Here is a 20,419-nt window from a genome sequence, read left to right as displayed (position 1 = left end):
AAAAAATATTGTATTCCTGCGTTTCACCTGAACTTTATTCTACCAGTCTGCAGACAGAAAAGGGCGCACTTTGCAAATCACCCCACTTTGTCATGGAGTCTGAGTTGTGCTCCTGCTTGAACCACTTGTGTTCTAGGGCCACAGTAGCCTAAAGGTTTTAAGGAGAGTGCTTAACACATAGAAGTTGACTAATTAGGCATGAATTTATAGGTGGGTAAAACTGAAGATTTCACTGATGCAGTAAAGACGAGGGCTCAAAGGATTAACTGCGTTTAGGTAGTGAGTCTATAAATTGCCTCATACGTCTGACTAAAATTAGTGTATGGTCTCCACACTACGTGCACCATGGCAGTAGTGGTGGAATTGGTACTGTTCACATAAAAACTGCTTTGCTGAGGCATTTCTAACTTGGTGCCTTGCGTTAACCCTTCTTGCAGCTGGCCTCTGCTTATAGTAAATCAATGGTAATCAACTGAGTCATTTTTCTTGGGCATTGGTCAACAATAGAAACGTCTGTTGAAATGGTTAGAGGCTACAGCAGTTTTAGGAACAAGTCTATTGTTTGTAAGGGTAAAGAAGTGGTCATGTTTATGTACACTCTGATAACTAACTGGAAAAGATGTAATACACTGTAATATGGTACTCCTGTCTCTGATATCTCTGAATGCCTTTTACAATCCCTGTGCTGTGCAGAATATTGAGGTGGCCCTTTTGCGCCCCAGATTTCAAGGGCTGTTTGTCTGAAGGTTTTCCGTTTGCTTACACTGATTTATGTGCAATGCTAACCATGCCTTAACATGTGCATGCTTTAGAAATATCTTTAGTAAAAAATAAATATGTAAGGCATGCTGTTGGTGCTACAAGACTCCTTATCTCCTTTTCATTGAATACTTAATTTTAAGCTGTCGCATGGCAACGTGAAGACTATACAATGTGATATCATACAGATAATCCATCTGTCTGTTGTACATCTGCTCTGCACATTGTACCCTTGCAGATCACCAGTGATCGTTGTGTATGTGGTCGTAAACTCTTCTTGTCATATATATTTGTTTGCCTCCTGGATGAGCTTAGAGTTTGTGTACATTTCGAAGTGTCAGTCTGCCATGCTCTATTGCCATATCTTCATCGGTAGCTGCTTTTAGACCTTCTGTCTCTCTATAGCTCTTTGCATTTCTGATGTGTTCAGTCTGTAGGAAGAAATCCATCTAGGCTCTTAAAACACAGTGAATGACAAGACATTTCAATTATTCATCTGTGGCCTAATATACGTTATTATTATTATTCAAATGGATTGTGTCTTCCAACGTATTCCACATCTTTGACATGTAATGGCCACAGATGTGCACTTTGGAAACTTTTTCAGCAGAGGGCGTCCTCGAGGACTCTCAGCGTTGGGTTGAGGGCCGCGGTTCTCAGTCCCAGAGTGGTTCCCGCTATTCTTCTTCATTGCAGAAGCAGTGTTACTAGTTGCCTTCCCCCGTCCTCGGAGGAGGGAGGCGCGAGGAAAGTGGCATGGCCGACTAAGTCCTTGACTCCAGAGGAATGGGCTGCCTTTAAGGAGTAAATGTTAGCGATATTTCAATCGCATGGCATGGGTTTGGTCGCGCCTTCTAACGAAGCCGGCCAGTATCGGTCTTGTACCGTGGCTCGCACACCTTCAGGCTTGGGTCCGCAACGTGACTCGCATAGGGAACCGTCAAGGTCATGTTTGGACAAGGCTTCGAAGAGTCGAAGGAGACTTGCTTCTAGGTCTCAGTCCTCTTCATCAGCGAGGCCGTTGCAACCTACTAAGGGCTCGATGCCGTCGATGCCGGTGTCGACTCGGTTGGCGCCATGTCCGTCTGAATCAGACGTTGCCGCTTTGCCATCTTATTAGCCAACGGTGCCGTTGGCACCAGTGTCGATGCCGAATCCTTAGGCACGCACAAGGTTGAGGTTGTTGACGCTCTCAGTGAAGTTTTCGCGCTCTCAGCGCCTTTGGGGTTTTTGCCCGAAATGTGCCATTGGAGAACCACGATGTGGTCGATCCTCCTAGGAAGGCTACGGCGAAGCCTATGAGGCCAGTTCTGGACTCCAAGCCCTCTTCTGTCACCAGGCCTGGGTTTCAACTCCGTCTGGCTGACAAATATGAAGAGGAAGAAAGATCTGAGTTTGAGGACCCTGGTGAACTTGATGAAGCTACACTTTTTTCTGGAGACAGTCAGTTGGAGGAGTTGGGGTAGACCCTCAATGATGCCAGTGGGTTGGACACTTCTCCGGAAGTGGAATTTGGTAGGCCTGAGCCTGGGGCTCATGCAGAGTCTGCATACAGGAGGCTCATAGCTAGGGTCAGAGTATCTGGGCTGGTCCAGTCCTCCTGAAGACTTTGTGCAGGATGATCTAACGGACATCTTGGGTCAAGGTCCATCCTCTGACCCGGTTTTACCATTTCATCTCACCTTACAGAAAAGGGTGGCAGCTGCTTGGCAGTCCCTGGAACCTCTTCCGGCTGTTAATAAATCTTTGACAAAGAAGTACTGCCCTTCTGTTAGCGACCCCAGCTATTTATCTACTCAACCCACTCCCTAGAGTTTGGTGGTTCAGGCGGCGTACCCTACCATCCCTCCGGATAGGGACGACAAGCGCTTCGACAGTTGGGCCCGGAAGGTATTTTCTGCTGGGAGCATGGCCTTGAAATTGGCCAACTCCTCTTGTGCTTTGGCAAGGTTCTCGCACACTCTGTGGAACAGTGTTTCTTTAGCGGCTGAGCATATTCCTGAGGGGGAAGAAAGGGATGTCTTCCTTGCTCTTGTGCAAGACGGCAAGGATGCCATGGGCGAATCCCTTCAGTCGGGTTTGGATACGGCCGACCGTGTTAGCCAAACCATGGCTGCAAGCACGTTCTACGCAGATTTGTCTGGTTTTGCTCCCGGTGTGCGGGCCCATCTTCTGAACATTGCACTTTGATGGCGCACATTTGTTTGGCAGCAAGGCTGACGAGAGTCTTGAGAGGTTGCAGACCTCAATCTGCGGCTAAATCTTTAAGCGCAGCTGTGTGTCAACCTCTGCCTTTTCGTCCTAGAGGACAGCAATGGAGGGGCGGTTCTTTTCATTACTACTCTTGCTTTGGTAGAATGAGAGGGGCCGCCAGTCAAAGGGGCCAGCAAAAAAAGTACCCGTGGTGGTCGGTGGAAATCGTGGTGCCGAAGCCGCTCAGGCAGCTGCCTCTTTGCCTTCAGGCACTGCCGCAGCCGCTTCCAACCAGTCATGAGGCCATGTCCCATGGTTCGCTGGTTTGGGGCAGACTGTCTCAGCATCTCGAAGAATGGCGAGCCATTACTTCAGATGCGTGGGTTCTGGATACGGCTACTGCCTTCCCTTCCTTCAGTGGCTTCGCGACAATCCAACGGGGAAACTCTTTGAAGCTTCCGGACCCGCATCTTGCACAGGAAATCCTCACCCTGCTGAAGAAAGGTGCTATAGAACTGGTGCCTGTAGAAGAGGGGACCAAGGGATGGTATTCCCCTTATTTTTTGTTTCCGAAGAAAGACTGGGGATTGAGACCCATCATGGACTTGCGTTGGTTGAACAAACCTCTCAGGAAGGACCAGTTCAAGAGGGTTACTCTTTCTGAAGTGCTCCAGGCCCTTCAACTTCAGGATTGGTTGGTGTCTCTGGACCTACAGGATGCTTACTTTCATGTGCCGATTCATCCCAAGCACAGAAGTACCTGAGGTTTGCGGCTGGCGACTCGCACTTTCAGTTTCGGGTCCTGCATTCGGCTTGACCTCCGCCCTGAGGGTCTTGACCAAGCTAATGGTGGTGGTGGCAGTGTACCTCAGGCGAGGGGGGGGATTCACGTCTACCCCTACCTGGACGACTGGCTGATCCGGGCGCGCTCTCCCGAGCAAGCTCTGGATCACCTCAGTCTCACCTGCCGCACCCTCCACAGGCTGGGCTTCTCCCTGAATTTCAAGAAGTCGCATCTGACACCTTCCCAACAGCTCCAGTACATCGGGGCTGTGTTAGACACATCCTTGGGGAAGTGCTCGCCTCCCAAGGTGAGGGGTGAGGGGGTCATCACATTGTGCAGATGGTGGACAAGTTTCAACATGCCCAGAGTCCCCCGGCTTTCGAATTCTTAAGGTTGCTCGGCCTCATGGCATCCTGCATTTTTCTGGTTCCAGAGGCCAGGCTGCGGATGAGATCTCTGCAATGGGTTCTCAAGATGCAGTGGTCACAATTATCAGGCGGGATGTCTGATCCCGTTCAGATTCCACTCTCGGTCTCCCAGGATCTTCTGTGGTGGGCCAATGAAGGGAACCTGATGAGGGGGGAACCGTTTTGGCAACCATGGCCTGAGGTGACTGTAGCGACGGATGCTTCCTTCACAGGATGGGTTCTCTATCCAGAGGTGAAGACTCTCAACCTTCACGCTTGGTATCTGAAAGGTTGAGGTACAAGGATTGCGACGTCCCGAATGACGTGATGGAGGGGTTGCTTTCGGCCAAGCGGCCTGCTGCAAAATCCCTGTACTCTTGCCGTTGGTGTAAGTTCTTCGACTGGTGCAGAGGTCACAATGATGATCATTTTCAGTGCTCCATTCCTATGGTTTTGTCTTTCTTACTTTCTTTGGCCCACAGGGGCCTCAAAGTTGGTACCATTAAGGGTTACCTGGCGGCGCTGTCTATCTTTAAGCGCTCCTTTGGTTTCTGTTTCTTAAAGGACTGACTAATGTATTTCCGCCGTCCCCTTTCCAGGTGCCGGTTTGGGATTTGAATTTGGTTTTGAAATTTCTCATGGGTGCTCCGTTTGAACTTTTGCACTCCTGTCCTTTGAGATTACTGTCCTTCAAGACTGTTTTCTTGGTTGCGTTTACTTCCGCTCGCAGAGTGAGTGAATTGCAGGCACTTTCATCTAAGCCACCCTTTACTGTGTTTCACAAGGACAGGGTTTTACTGCTGATACATCCCTCTTTTCCACCTAACGTAGTATCTGAATTTCATTTGAGGTAAAAGGTGGTTCTTCCATCTTTATGCCCTCCTCCTCCTCCTCATCCTGGTACGGAAGAGGAGCGACTCCATCGGTTGGATCCTAGGAGAGCTCTGAGCTTTTAAATTTCTAGGATGTCCAGGGTCAGAGTGGACAATCAACTCTGGGTAGGATATGCTGGACACCGATTGGGCCAGGCTATTACCAAACAGACTTTGTCCAAGTGGATTATCCTCACCATTACGGAGTCTTACCGATTGGCCGGTAAGGACCCTCCTGAAGGGTTGTGAGCTCATTCCACTAGGGGCATGGCTACTTCCACAGCCCTCCAGCGGGGGTTCCTATTAGGAATATTTGTGATGCAGCCACATGGGCTTCAATCCACACCTTTGTTAAACATTACTCCCTGGATACAATCCATGGGCAGGATATGGCCTTTGGAAAGACGTTTTTTTATTCCACAATTTTGAATGGGTACTCTAAATTCTTTTCCCTCCTCCATTTACTGGTACTGCTTTGGGAGTCTGTCAAAGATGTGGAATACATTGGAGAACACAATCCATTCGAAGAACCAGTTACTTACCAACTGGTAAAGTTCTTTCGACTGGATGTTCCTCCAATGTATTCCACATCGCCCTCCCAGCCTGCCCCTCTGGAGAATTTCCTATGCAATTGCAGTTTAAGCTTCCGCAAGGCTATGTGCAGTCAAGCGGGCATGAGACTGGTGCCAGACGTTCTAAACTGAGGCTGCGGGCGCCGTTCGTCGTAATTTATAACATCCAGTGACTTCGCCCTCGGCGGAGGCTTTCGAGGGACATCGACTCGACGTCATCGGCGCAGGACGTCCTCTGCTGAAAAAGATTCGAAGTGCACAGCTATGGACATTACATGTCAAAGATAGGGAATATGTTGGAGGAACATCCAGTCGAAAGAATGTTAACAGTTGGTAAGTAACTTTTTTTATATACTTGCAGCCGAATGGCTTTGATACCACCACGGTACAGATGCAACTAAAAGTACAAAATACAAAGTAACACTGAACATAAAACAATCTTCACAACGATAAAACCCTCAGATCAAATATAAACCTCATGAACACTGTATAAGTTATATAATGCGGTCTGCGATAAAAAACATAGCCTAATATAATAAGGTAAAAGTCACACGCATGCAAGTTTAAGCATTTTAGCACATTTCCAATAAACCTTCACCATATAAAAAATCAAGTTATGGTCAGTTCACTCTATAAAATGGGACCAAAGAGGACAGGTCATCAGTTAAAACCATTATAAGATTTCAAATAACTGACCCTAACTCGCTGTAGACTCTCGCATTCGGTTAGCAGGTGTTCTAAGGTTTCGAAATCACGTAATCCACAGAGGCGACACTCATTCAATGTGATCAATACCATAGAGTGCTCCTTTAGTGGCGAGTGCATCGCTGAGATTAAACTTTAGGAGCAGGTATTGTCTCGCTATGGTACTATTCAAGTATGCTACACAATAGGAGGGTTTTGTAATGCGTGAGGCTATATACACACAATAGGGGCCACTATGACTTTTGGTATACAGGGTCACCAGGTTTTGTTCCTTATTAATTGCCGATAGTTTTTGCTTCAGCCTGGTTTTGACAACGTACACTTCTCCACTCCTGGAACGATTGAGACAGCCAACATGTAACTTAGTATTTGGAGAACAATGAGCCCAAAGTTCCCATTGATTTGCAGTTGTCAAGCTCTAAGAATGCCAGTACAAGGAATTAGCTTTCCAAAAAGAGTTTGCTAATTAAACCTTTCTTGATTAGCAAACAAACCCATTCGATTAGCAATGTTGTACTAATATTTTTACCACCACCAGACGTTATTGTACCATACAAATGAACATTGCAGTAGTTGTGTGTACCACTGAAGTAACACATTAGTGAGAAGTCAGACCTTGTAAATTCTTTAAAATCACACTAGATCTGCAAGTCGAGTGACTTAGTTTACCCACTCAACCGAAGAGAAATGCATTAGAGCCATGGCAACGGATGATGACCAATTTAAATGTGATTACTGTAAAATGGTGCACATCACCACAATACCACTTTAGTTTGGCACACTGCTGCCATGCAGAGGCCAGGCCAGTCCTGCACAGCAAACCTTTATTTGACATTTACTGCAAACAAAGTAAAGTTTAAATAACAAGTTTCAAACATTCCCTGCAAATGGTACTGGCTCTTAAAATCTACTTGGCTATGTGAGTGAGTGAGTGAAAATACTTTGCAAGCCCTGGGTGAGTGTCTGTAAAAGGTTAGCTGCATGAATGGACACACAGATATGATAAAAAGGCTCTGGGAACAGTTTGACCAGCTCTCTATACTGCAGGTGCGACTATATAATGCAATCATGATCCTAGAGCAAAGCGAGCTCTGGAGGCTAACTACAGTGATGGTGGTGCAGTAGATATATAGATGTACAGACTGGATGCAACTATTGATCACTGCTATGTGGAAACATCTAGTTAGCTTTATCTGGTCATTATGTACTAGGAATGAAAGAGGCTAAGCAGAGTGGATGATGTAGCAGGCAGAGAACTGGGCAAACTAGGTGGAATATTGTAGTTGGCGGCCATCTCTTTCAGGGCAGCTGGTATAAAGAAACAGGGTGATCAAGACCATGTCAAGGAGTACGGTATCAGCTCTTGAGTTGAGCACCAGTTGCAAGCTGAATGTAAGCAACAGGTTACAGAACTAGGTTTGCCATCAAAAGTATTTGGCTGTTTGATCATGTACATTTTCAGAATTGTCCACTCGTCAATATGATGCATCTTCCCCAACAAAATGAAATGTAGTTGACACTATGAGATTTAGATGCACTAACCTACACTTTACTGTAAATTGGTAATTTATAATGCGCTTGATACCAGGAGGTTTCTAAAAATCAGAGATTATGTAGTTTTTTACAGTAGCAATATTGTAATTATGCATTATGTAACACATGACATTTTTAGAAATGGAATTGAATGACTGTATTTATAAAGAAATAAAGTTAACACATACGTTTCTGGCAGACAGGATACGGTTAGCTTAATAAAGGTAGTATCTGATTATTTCTGGTTTGCAATTATCTGAAAAAGATGTTCTTGGTTGCACTCAGACATGCCTTTGGCACATAAGGGTGGAGGAGACTGCTGACTCGCCATTAGCCCTTTTTGAACTTGCAGTGAACCGAGAAAAAAGTGTGTGGAGGGAGCCTTGAAGGCAAGAGGAATGCAGGCCGATCTGTGTTTTCATTTTAACAGGGTAACTTAAATAGCTAGGTTTGCTACACAGGTGCCAATTTAATAAGCAAACCTACAGAATTGCATAGCAAATTGCTACGCGACACTGCTTATTTTCTGCCTTGCCGTAAGACATTCCCCATCATAGCCATAGCTCATGAAGTCCTTCAAGAGATCTTTGCCCTTTGGGGACCCCCTCAAGTGGATCTGTTCGCGACCGGGTCCAACCGGAAGTGCGAACAGCATTGCTCGAGGGAATTTCCCCTAAGAGGAGCTCTAGGGGACGCGTTCGTAGTGGACTGGGTATTTCCACTTCTTTCCGCTTTTCCTTCAGTCCCCGTGATTCCTCACGTAATCGGGAGGTTGAGAATGTTTAGGAAAACCATGATCCCAATTGCCCTGGATTGGGCCAGGAGGACGTGGTACCTGGACCTTCTGGACATGTCTATCTGTCCTCCAATACGTCTTCCACAAAGAGAGGATCTTCTCTCGCAAGAGGAAGGTCGGGTTCTCCATCCAGAGGTCAAGACACTCAGCCTTTACGCATGGTTTCTGACAGTCTAAGATATAAGGATTGGGACCTCCCGGATGGCGTAATGGAGATTTTGCTTTTGGCCCGAAGGCCAGCAACAAAATCCCTGTACCGGTGTCGTTGAAACAAGTTCAGTAACTGGTGCAGGGATAAGAATGTGGATCAATTTCTTTGTAATACTCCAACAGTACTTTCTTTTCTCTTACACTTAGCCAATTTGGGGCTCCAAGTTGGAACAATAAAAGGTTACTTGGCAGCGCTATCCATCTTTAAGCGCTCCTTGGAAGAGGTGTCCTATTTTAAAATGCCTTTAATCATTCAATTCTCGAAAGGATTGACAAATGTATACCCTCCAACACCTTTTCAGGTGCCCATCTGGGATTTAAATCTATTCTTAAAATTTCTCATGTGTGCTCCTTTCGAGCCTTTACATTCTTGTCCATTCAGACTGGTCACTCTCAAAACAATTCTGTTAGTGGCTATAACATCAGCCCGCAGGGTAAGTGAGTTGCAGGCACTTTCTTGTAAGCCTCCTCACACTATTTTCCATAGGGACAAGGTTATTTTAAAAGTCAAGCCATCATTCTTGCCTAAAATAGTGTCTGATTTTCATCTGTCACAAGGAAGAGGAAAGGTTACATAGACTGGACCCAAAAAGGGCTCTCAGTTTCTATATTTCCAGATTGGCAAATCTCTGACAATGTGACCAACTATTTGTTGGATATACTGGGCACAAATTGGGCCGTGCAGTATCTAAACAAACTCTATCCAGGCGGATAATTCTAGCAATCTCTGAATGCTATAAACTAGCTGGGAAAGAGCCTCCAGATGGATTAAGGGCTCATTCAACCAGAGGCATGGCAACTTCCACGGCCCTTCAGAAGGGTGTCCCGGTGCAGGATATTTGTGCTGCGGCCACCTGGTCGTCAATGCACACCTTTGTAAAGCATTACTGCTTGGACTCTACTTCATACGAAGGAGGACTATTTGCAAAAGCTGTCCTTCATTCAGTCCATAATTAAAATTCCTAGTACTCCCACCTCCAAAATTACCACTGCTATGGGAGTCTATCATAAGATGAGGAATACGTGGGAGGACACAATCCATTCGAAGAACAAGTTACTTACCAACTGTAACGTTCTTTCAATTGGATGTTCCTCCCACGTATTCCTCATCGACCCTCCCATCCATCCCCTCTGTACAGTTTATGCCAGTTGTACTCTGACTTCCTTAAGAGCCTGAAGACTTAAAGCCTGATCAGCTGATGTGACCATGAACACCGTAAAAACAGAACTGAGGTAACGGGCGCTGCTTGAGCCCTTTATACAGCATATGACGTTGACGCCCGACAGCGGCCCTCGAGGGACTTCGACTCTGTGGTCTCGAACACAGCGCCCCCTGGTGAAAACATTTTCCAAAAAACAGCTGAAGCTGGGATACGAATCATAAGATGAGGAATACGTGGGAGGAATCCAATCGAAAGAACGTTACAGTTGGTAAGTAACTTGTTTTATTTTATTATCAAGTTTAGTTTAGCTAGTGTTTGGCATAAAACAGTCACAAGCAACGGCTCAAGATGAAGACAGCGTCTACAATGAGTTTGTGACAAATTGGGGACATTAGTTATCTTATTCTGCAGAACCAAATGCCCAGATGCCAGTCTCTTGGTCTTCCCAGGTCAGTGAGGTCCTGATTCAGCACCTACCAGTTACTAGTGATGTAAAGTCTCGTCTGCGAGACAAATGGGACCAGCAGGGTAACATGTAATCATCCATTTGTGGTCTTGCTTATTGAAAGTCAGCAAAAACTGAGATGATTTAAAAGATCAAAATAAATTATCTAAAGAGAGAGAGTGCCGTCCCAGACACCTAAAAGCCAGCAGAAAAATCTTCAGGGTGCCCAAGAGATCGTAAGTCTCTTCTCTAAACCTATGGCACACAGGCACTGCATTTTTTGACTCCACAGCATTGTGGGAAGTACTGTGTGGCAAGTTAGCAGCAAATTGTGCAATGTCATGCCCATCAGGCCAGCAACACTGCCTAAGGATAAATAATGCACATTTGTGTTCTTGCCAGCACACTGGTGTGGCTGGGTTGGGTCCAATGATTTGACCAGGATCACAGTTTGGTTTAGCTGTGAAGCCAGAATCTGCCAGCAATTTGCGCAACTTAGCACATACCTGTCGAGCTTTAATTAGTACACATTTGTTTTGCGTTTCAAGAATCACAAATTGGTTATTTGCAAAGAACACAAATCACTCGAAGCAACCACCTTTGGGTGAGTATTTGTACCACCCTGAATATAAGACAAGTGACAGCACCCCACCTATAACACAACCTGCTTGCAAAAGGCATTTTAAACATTGTTCCATTCTCGTAATGCGCTGCCCATGGCACCAAACACAAAAAGATGTTTTATTAAATAAAAAGATGGGCTACGCCTTTCTTGACTCTCGGGTAACTCTTCCTTTTTGTCAAAGTCAGTGTGAAGGTCCACTCTTGCCTGTTCTCTTCCTCTACAGACAAATTCCAATGTCTATAAAACAAAGGGCAACTGATTACCCACAGCAATGTGCTTAAGTGGTTGGAAATATTTGTCCCACCGGAACATGTAGGAAAAATATTACTGCCAGCCACTTGCTAACAACGAGCCCTGTAATCGGGGACCACGTCGGGGTCTTTTAACCTTTTAAGTTGATAAGTTCCAATAGCTTCAGGGATGTCCCCAGCAACTGCCCCATGTTGTCAGTTTGCAGTGTTATATATTAACATAGCAATATATGTATCTGTTTATACTTTTGTTCTGAGCCTTAATGCCTTACAAGCTGCATTTGTGGGAGCCCTTCCGACCGTCACTTCCCTTGGGGTATACAGAAGTGTGATCACCTTGTTGCCTTTTCACACAGGTTCCTCCACAGCAGGCACTTGCTGACTAGGGGTGTCACGGTATTAGTTTTATGACGGTATGATAACCTTCTTGCCAAATGACGGTATAGCAGGTGGAGTTAACTAATCTTAACAAATATTTTCTAAAAGGTCATAAATTGACAGATTTATCATCACAAACAAAACCAGGCACCCAGTGCCAGAATGGGCTTTTCAACATACTTTCCACTGAAATGCCTTGCTTCCACCAAACACGTGTGGAGAGGAGGAGGAGGTGGTGGTGGGGGGGCTGCTGCAACTGGCAAAGCAAACTGAATAGCTTTTCTTAAGTGGTCATTTAGGCTTTATGCTCCACCACTGGCTACTGGTGAAGATGAACATGTTGCCATCTTGATAACCTGCATGCCACCGATCAATGGAGGCTGATGGTAGGGCCAAAAGGTGTTCAGTACTCAGACATGTTACCCTTTGGTATGGCAGCAGGGAATACCCACAGAGATGAGTGAATTTCGCAGTGTGACTTATTATATGTAAATTCAATGATAGAACCAGGGAAATCCCCCATTGCCAAATGTTTACAGAACATTATCCATTATAAATATATAAACCCCAAAGCCGCCAACCCAAAGTAAACCCTTTTCCTTCTTGCCACTGTATCTGTTCTTCCTATTGCTAACATATTGATTTTGTATCGGGCACGTGTGGTTTATGGAATGGCATTAAAAACTGCTCCAACTGAAACTACTTGACAGACGGCACATCCAACAGTGCAAGACCAAGACTGCGCAGCACTTGCTTACTGCAGCCTTTCCAAATCAGATTGAAAAGCACACTTTACGGTATTAACAGTATAAACAATGTGACGGTTATTATCGTTCAATTAAGTGGTTCACGGTATACCGTTACATCCCTATTGCTGACATAGGATTTACATAGGATTTATAGCTTTTCTGTGGGTATTGTTTCAGCTTCCTGCTGCCTGGACATTTAGTGATAATCAGCGGCTGTTAATCCCCAGATTATTTCTTTGTCATTTCATTGGGTAAAATTGATGTGACATCTCCTGTGTTGTCATCAAATGCTACTTAGTATTTTTGAAACTGGTCCCAGATTGTTGGCATGTCAGTCTGATATCAGATTATCTAGATGGATAGCAGTGTGCTTTAAAACTGCAGTTATCTGCCATACAAAAGTTCCAAAATGGATCCGGTTGCACTGGAACATGAGGTGTGTCTCAGCTGCTGACCTGCCCGTAATGCTATTTACTTGAGTTGAAGATGTAACCTTGTGTTGCTCTTTTGTTTTCACCATATAACCTACCGTGTATGACCATGCATCCCATGTAACCTGACTTGACGGGACCAAAGCGCTTGCACTATGTAATGATTGTAACTACATCTGTAATATGCATAGGCAACTACTGTAACCATCCTCTTAAGCACCCAAATACCTCTGGGTTAGGTGCACTATACAAGTATAAAATAAAATCCCACCATCTCCAACAGCTCCTTGATTCTATTGAGGGAAACTGCCACAAGGTTTTGTCCTGGTGCAATATTGTGTAATATAGTGGTAATTAAACTTTAAGGCTGCTCACGTAGGGGGACTCTATCTTTAAAAAGGGAGTATGGAGACTGATTTTAAGATAACCTGGAAGCATTTCTGGCATTTTGGCTATAGGGGCAGCAATATGTTAACTAGGGGGAGGTTGATTGGGGGGGGGGGCTCATTTAAAGTTTGAAGACCACTGCTTTAATCTACGCATGATGGACCAAGCTCCCTGCACATGTTTTCTACAGTCTTTTTACAGACTATTACAAGGCCTTTTCCTTTCCTTTAACAGACCTCTTACTCCAGCTCAAAGGGCCTCTTGGCTACTGGATGGCTCTACAATATCTTATGTAGTGAACTCCTCGAACACCAGAACAATTATATATAGAGCGCTATATAAATGCCCAATAACATAAAATGTTCATCTGCATTTGAAGAAAGTTAGGCAATACCAGTATATACCAGCAAAAGGTTAATTGCTATTTTTGAAAAGAAAGAAGAGAAGAGTTCAACTTTTCTCACAACATAATGCAGCTGGCTGGAAGAATGGGCCAGAACATAAAATCTTACAATGACCAATCTCACTGTACTGCTTTTTAAAGAATGGCATACCTTTGAGACGGAAAGGCGCTAAACCTAAAAGTCCAGTAATGTCCAGTAATGTTGGGACACAAATTCTGCATTTTGTGCGGTAACACTTGCACTTTAAATTTGATGTACGGCTCACCGATGAACAGATAGTCACACGGGCCAAAATGCACGCCCAGTCAGGCAGGGAACTTTTGTTAATGACTACGTGAAAAAGCAGGTAAACAAGGGTATCTATTCAACTTACTTCCTTGTGCCAAAGAAAGCTCTGTCTATGCACCCAGTGTTGGACGTATGCCCTGCAAACACTTATGTAAAGCCACAGAAAATTCTGCATGACTACGCTACAAGAAGTAATCCCCCTTATAAAGCGGGGAAACCACATGGCAACACTGGATATGAAAGATGCCTATTTTCATATTTCAATGTTCCCAGTGCAAAGAAGACTCTTGGGTTTCAAAATGGCAAACCAGCACTACCAATTCAAAGTGCTACCCTTTGGAATAGCATCTGCCCCAAGGGTTTTCACAAAAATACTGGCAGCACACCTGCACAGGCAGGCAATCCCAGTGTACCCCTACCTGGATGACTGACTTACAGGGCAATCGCCACATCTTTGCAAACAAAACACGCAAAGAACCATAAACCTTCTCTTCCAATTGGGCTTCTCAATAAACGAGAAAGTCGAGCCTTGTACCAAAAACAATAAAACCGTTCCTAGGAGCTGTCTTGGACACGGAAGCAGGGTTAGTCTTTCCATCGATGGACAGGGTTCAAAACATGCTATGGCAATTACCTCTGAATCAAGCCGGTCGCCATATAAGCGTACGCAAAGCAGTGAGTTTGCTAGGTATGATGGCATTGTGCATTTACATGGTCCCACACGCACGTCTGCGCATGCGCCCCATGCAGGAGTGGTTTGCGAAATGATGGTCTCAGGTACGTGGTCAGTGGGACGATCTAGTGGTCGTTTTGCCAACACTAGTACAAAATCTGCGCTGGTGGGCGAAGGAGAACCTGTTAAAGGGAAAACCCTTCCACAACCTGGAAGCGCAAGCGATCGTTCCAACAGACGCATCACTCTCCGGGTGGGAGGAACATTACCTTTAAAAAAACAGCACAGGGTCTGTGGACTCACGTCACTGCACAGAACCACATCAACCTGCTGGAACGCGTAGCAGTATTCAAAGGGCTTCAAGCATGTGAAGCACAGCTGACGAAGCAGTCAGTTCAGATCCTAACAGACAGCACCACGGCAATGTTCTATGTCAACAAGTAGGGGGACACACTCTCTCTCCAAATCTGTCCAAGCCGGCACAGAAAATATGTGGAGATGGGCACTCAAACGGGGGATGTTCCTATCCTCCCTACTCGTTCCAGGGATACTAAAAATTCTTGCAGAGATCCCCTAACAGAGGAACATGAGTGGTAACTAAACCCAAGTATCGTAGACCACATCTTCTCACAGTGGGGTTATCCTACGCTAGACTTATCGCTACAGGAGAAAACATGTCCAGACTTCGTGTCCAGACTGGAACGCCCTATGGATGAACTGGTCAGGGAAATTTGCTTATGCTGTTCCTCTGACTCCTTTTAATGAGCAGAGTAGTGAACAAGATTCACAGAGAACAGATGACGCTCATCCTAGTTGCTCCCATGTGGGCAAGGCAGCCATGGTTTCCACATCTGTGCAAACTGGCGATGTGTGAGCCCATCAAACTCCCGTGTCAAACCAATCTATTGACCCAACACGGGGGGAATAACAGTGCACCCTCAACCACTCAATGAACTTGCCAGCATGGCTCCTGAAGTCATAGAATTCGGACATCTTAATCTACCCCAGCGGTGAATGGCTATTCTCAAGGAGGCACGGAAACCAAACACCAAACACTGTTATTTTGACAAGTGGAGGAGATTTGTAATTTGGTGCCATTCTAAACCAATAAACCCCATACAATGTACTCCTTCCCACATTCTAAATTATATTTTCCACTTGCTAGACGCAGGGTTAGTATTGAACACTATAAAGGTCCACCTGGCGGCCACCTCCTACACCACCACCCCCCAGAATAAAGTGCAGATCAGTTCTGGAGTTGCATATACAGTGCAGAGTCCGTTATATATATACTGCAGCTGCATTTCACATATGGAGGGAAATACTAGAGACCCTCCTGGCCTGTCATTCTAGTAATTTTACTTTTAAACTACCAGAGAATGTTGATCTTGTTAAGTCAAAAGGAATCGGATGAAAAGATTTTCTTGTTTTTCTTTTTATGCTAAAAGCCAATATCTGGAAATGTTTTTAAAATGTTGGATATTTATGATTTGATTTTTAATATGTATGTTTCATCTTTGATCTGTTTGTCTATGTGCTTAATGTTTACAATTTTATTTAACCAAATGCACAATAAAGAAAAAAAAACACACGCTGAAAGGGAAACCTTTTCTGCAACCCATCAGTGCAGACCACTTTCACAACAGACTCATTAACTTCATCATACTGCACATGCCGTGTGGACACAACAGCAAAGGACCACATCAGCCTGCTAGAACTACTAGCAGTTCTCAAAGCTTTCTCGCATCACTCAGAATGGCAAACAGTTCTGATACTCACAGACTGCACCATTGCCATGTTAGATCTCAACAAGCATGGCGGGGCACTCTTTAAGTGTGTTCAGGTTAGCCCAGAAAATATGAAGGTGGTCTCTCAAACGAAACATTTACCTGGTGTCGCAACACTCTAAGCCGAAATCTACAACTACCTGTAGAACACGAGTGGCAAATTCACAAAGATATTTTAAACGATCTCTTTACCCAATGGGGACATCCACCTCTAGACTTATTCGCAGCAAACTTAAACGCACAATGCCTAGTCTTCGCATCCAGGTTTCACCAACTGGGATCTAAGGGGAGTGCCTTGTGGAAGAATTGGTCAGGGAGATTTGCTTACACTTTTTCCACTGACGCTACTCCTCAACAAAATGGTGCACAAGATGCACCAAGAACACGTCACTCCAATACCAATTGCTCCGATGTGGGCTTGACAACCATGGTTCTCCAGCATGGGGTCTGGCATGGATTCACATGCTCATGAATATTCCCCGTCGTCAGGCTGGGAATCCTCGGTAAAGAAAAAACCAGTATCAGTTTCGTTTCTGATCTGTCTTTCGTAGTAATAACCAATCACTGGTCTCTGCGTCATACTGACCACAGCCAATGACTGCCCTCTACCTAAGCACCGCCTCTGGCAGCCATCTTCAGATTTTTACCGCACGTTCATGTGTTGGGATCCTCGTGCTATTGCTCTCGAGCGTTAGTGCTATTTTTTCGCGCTTTCTCACAAAAACTTCGATTCTTTCGGTCAAAAGAGCCTCAAGCTCCACCGATCCTACATCCGATCAACGGGGACCCGTGTCGGATTCATCTGTGCCCCTCAAGGGTGAAGATTTCGTCGAGCTACACTTCGGAGGACTCCAGAAGCTTCTCAGGCCCGGTCTCGGAGATGGCCCAGGAGAAGGGAAGCTCGACGCCCGGAAAGCTGTTCAGGGCCTGCCCTGGATGCCAGCTGCAGAACGTCTTCAAGGAGGACGAACACTCTTTCTGCCTTTACTGCCTTCATGGGGACAAGACGCACGTGGAGAAGGACTGTGCGTTTTGCGGCAACATGTCGGAACGGACCATGAAGGACCGCCATCAACGTCTCGCCAGCTGGCTGGAGGGTAAGAGCCCGTCTGGCGAGAAGAAGAAGAAATCTGAGCGGTCTTCTAAGACCTTTGAGGGCGCCCCGGCGACGGGGGCCCAACATAAGGCCAAGCACCGCGAGTCCGCTGGCACCGGGAGCGCCGAACGGTCGGGCTCTACGGGCGCCAGGCAGGGCGCACCCTCCCCGGCACCATCAACCACGAGCCAACGCTCTGGGTCGGGTAAGAGGAAGGCCGAGCACCCGGCGAAGCTCCTGGAGAGACCCCGGTCGAGCTCTAAGGCAGAGGAGGAGCGTGGCAGTGCCCCCTCCCTCAAGGATAAGGCGGTGAGCGCACCTAAGGTGGTGAAGGCCTTGATCCATTCGACCAAGCCCTCTATCGAAACGGTCGCGGCGGCCCTGGCCCAGCCTGTGGAGGCTGCACCAGTGGTGGCGGCCTCGGGGCCCAGAATCTCCCTGCCTCCTCGGAGGGAGTCTTCTTTCGTGCCCATCGATAGGACCCCCGTGAAACCCTCCGTGGGGAAGAAGGGGGGGCAGGGCGTCGTCGTAGATTCGGCCTCAACCTCAGAAGAGGAACTGATCGAGGTCTTAAGCCACGGCCTAGGCGTGGAACAAGACCAGCCCGTCGGAATGGGCCCCGACGCAGGTGACGACGACGACATCGTCGAGGATACCGACGGGGCCCCTGCTCGCCCGTCGGATTCCCCTCTGCCAGCGCCGCAAGACAACTCAGCGGCCATTTTGTTGGCTATACAGTCCTTATGCTCCGAGATAAGGACGAGACTACCGTTACCGACGGAGGAACCTCTCCCGTCGGGGGATCCAGAACCGGGACCTTCTGGTGTTCCCCCTACCAAGAAAAGAAGGATCCATCCACCGCCTCCTTTTCAACCGTCGCGCCCCGTCCAGCCCTCCTCCCCGTCCACCCGAGGGGATGATACGGGGACTGACACGGCAGCGACGGGTACGGACGACGAGGCATACGACGAGGATTTTCCGTCGTCGCCTCCCACCAGGGCTTCTCCGCCCGACGAGATTGGATCGTTCCACTCAATGATCGCCAGGGCATCCGAGCTTTTCCAACTCTGCCCTGAGGAGAAGAAAAAGGAAGGCTTCCTTTACCAACGGCGCGAGACCAAGAGGAAGACGGTCCTCGCAGTGCCTCTGTTGGACGACATTTGGGATGAGGGCCTTTCCCTCCTCAAGAACCCTTCCACGACGCCAGCGAAAAGAGACCGGTACGAGAAAAAGTACCGGGTCCCGGACTCGGCCCCCCTATGCCTCCGGGCGCAGCCTACCCCGGACTCCGTCGTCTCCGCGGCAGCCAGGAAGAAAGCGGGGGGGGGGTGCGGCCTCCACGTCGACTTCCCCGCCGGACGGCGAGGGAAAGAAATTGGATGCCATGGGACGCAGAGTCATCTCGTCGGCGGCGACGACGATTAAAGCGGCCAACGCCTTGGCTATCGTGGCCTGCTACGACAGGGAACTCTGGTACAAGATAGCTCCCCTGCTGGATTTTCTGCCGGACGACAAGAGGGCGGAGGCCCTTGAGATCCTGCAGGAAGGTGAGGTGGCCTCGGACCACGCCATCACCGTGGCGACGGACATCGCCGACACTGGGTTCCGACAGATGGGCAACGGCGTTTGCCTTCGACGTCGCGGATGGCTCAAGGCTACGGACTTTCGGCAGGACGTCCAGACCAGGGTCCTGGACATGCCCTTCGACGGGAACAACCTGTTTGGGAAGACAGTGGACGATTCCCTTCAGGCCATCAAGGTGGATACTGAGACGGCCCGGGCCCTTGGAGTACTGCAGCAACGGCGGACGCCCTTTCGGAGCGGCGGAGGCAAGGGCGCCTCCAAAGGTTCCGGCGGCGGTTTCGCTTCCTACCGTCAAGCGGCCCGCTCGTCGTCGCAAGAGGCCTACAGAGGACGAGGCAAGTCTGGCGGACCCCGCCGTCGTCGCCAAGGAGGCCAAGGCGGCAAGGCCGCGTCCAAGCAGGATTGAACCGGCCGTGGGGTCGGGCCCCCACCGAAGCAACCCGGTGGGAGGCCGGCTGGCGGGCTTTGTCAGCGTGTGGGAGTCCATCTCCACCGACCGTTGGGTGCTGGACGCCCTGGCCCGGGGCCACGCGCTCGAGTTTCAAAGAAGGTGCCCGCGCGTCCCCCCCGTGGCCAGGAAAGAACTTCACGTCCCTCAACTTCTCCTGGAGGTAAAGGCGATGCTCAGAAAGGGCGCCATCGAACTCGTCCCAAAGAGGCTTCGGGGCTCCGGAGTCTACTCGCGATACTTCCTCGTGAAGAAGAAGACGGGAGGATGGCGCCCCATCCTGGACCTGCGACGCCTGAACAAGTTCATCAAGGCGCAGAAGTTCCGGATGGTCACCCTCCAGCACGTCCTGGGTCAGCTGGAGGAAGGAGACTTCCTATCGTCGTTGGATTTGGAGGATGCCTACTTCCACATTCCCATCCTAAAGGGGCACCGAAAATTCCTCAGATTCGTGGTCCAAGGGCGTCATTACCAGTTCAAAGCCCTTCCCTTCGGACTGCGGTCGGCACCCAGCCACGGATGCCTCCCTAGAAGGGTGGGGAGCGCACACCGAAAATCTGCACGCAAGGGGACTCTGGCTCCCGACGGAGAAGTCCCTGCATATCAACGTCCTGGAGCTCCGTGCAGTGTTTTGGGCCCTCAGGTCCTTCCTTCCGTCCCTCAAGGGCAAGGTGGTGAGGATCTTCACCGACAACACCACCACCATGTTTTACATCAGGAAACAGGGCGGAACCAGGTCCCCAGCGCTGTCCAAGGAGGCGCAGGACCTGTGGCATTGGGCCGTCGCCCAAGGGATTCTTCTGGTGCCGTTTCATCTGGCAGGGATAAAAAACACCATCGCCGACTCACTCAGCAGGGAGCTGCGCTCGTGCCACGAGT

The 20,419-nt window shown here is 47.8% G+C and overlaps 1 protein-coding gene across 2 annotated transcripts in view; it reads left to right on the top strand.

Annotated features, from left to right (window-relative positions):
- The window catches only part of TCERG1 (transcription elongation regulator 1), a 1,289,229-nt gene that overhangs the window by 116,267 nt on the left and 1,152,543 nt on the right, over nt 1–20,419 (top strand). The gene's annotated exons all lie outside the window — the stretch shown is intronic.

Source organism: Ambystoma mexicanum, chromosome 3p (assembly GCF_040938575.1).
Source record: "Ambystoma mexicanum isolate Mex_15411 chromosome 3p, UKY_AmexF1_1, whole genome shotgun sequence".
NCBI classification, from domain to species: Eukaryota; Metazoa; Chordata; class Amphibia; order Caudata; family Ambystomatidae; genus Ambystoma; species Ambystoma mexicanum.
This window is presented reverse-complemented; position numbering and strand designations above follow the sequence as displayed.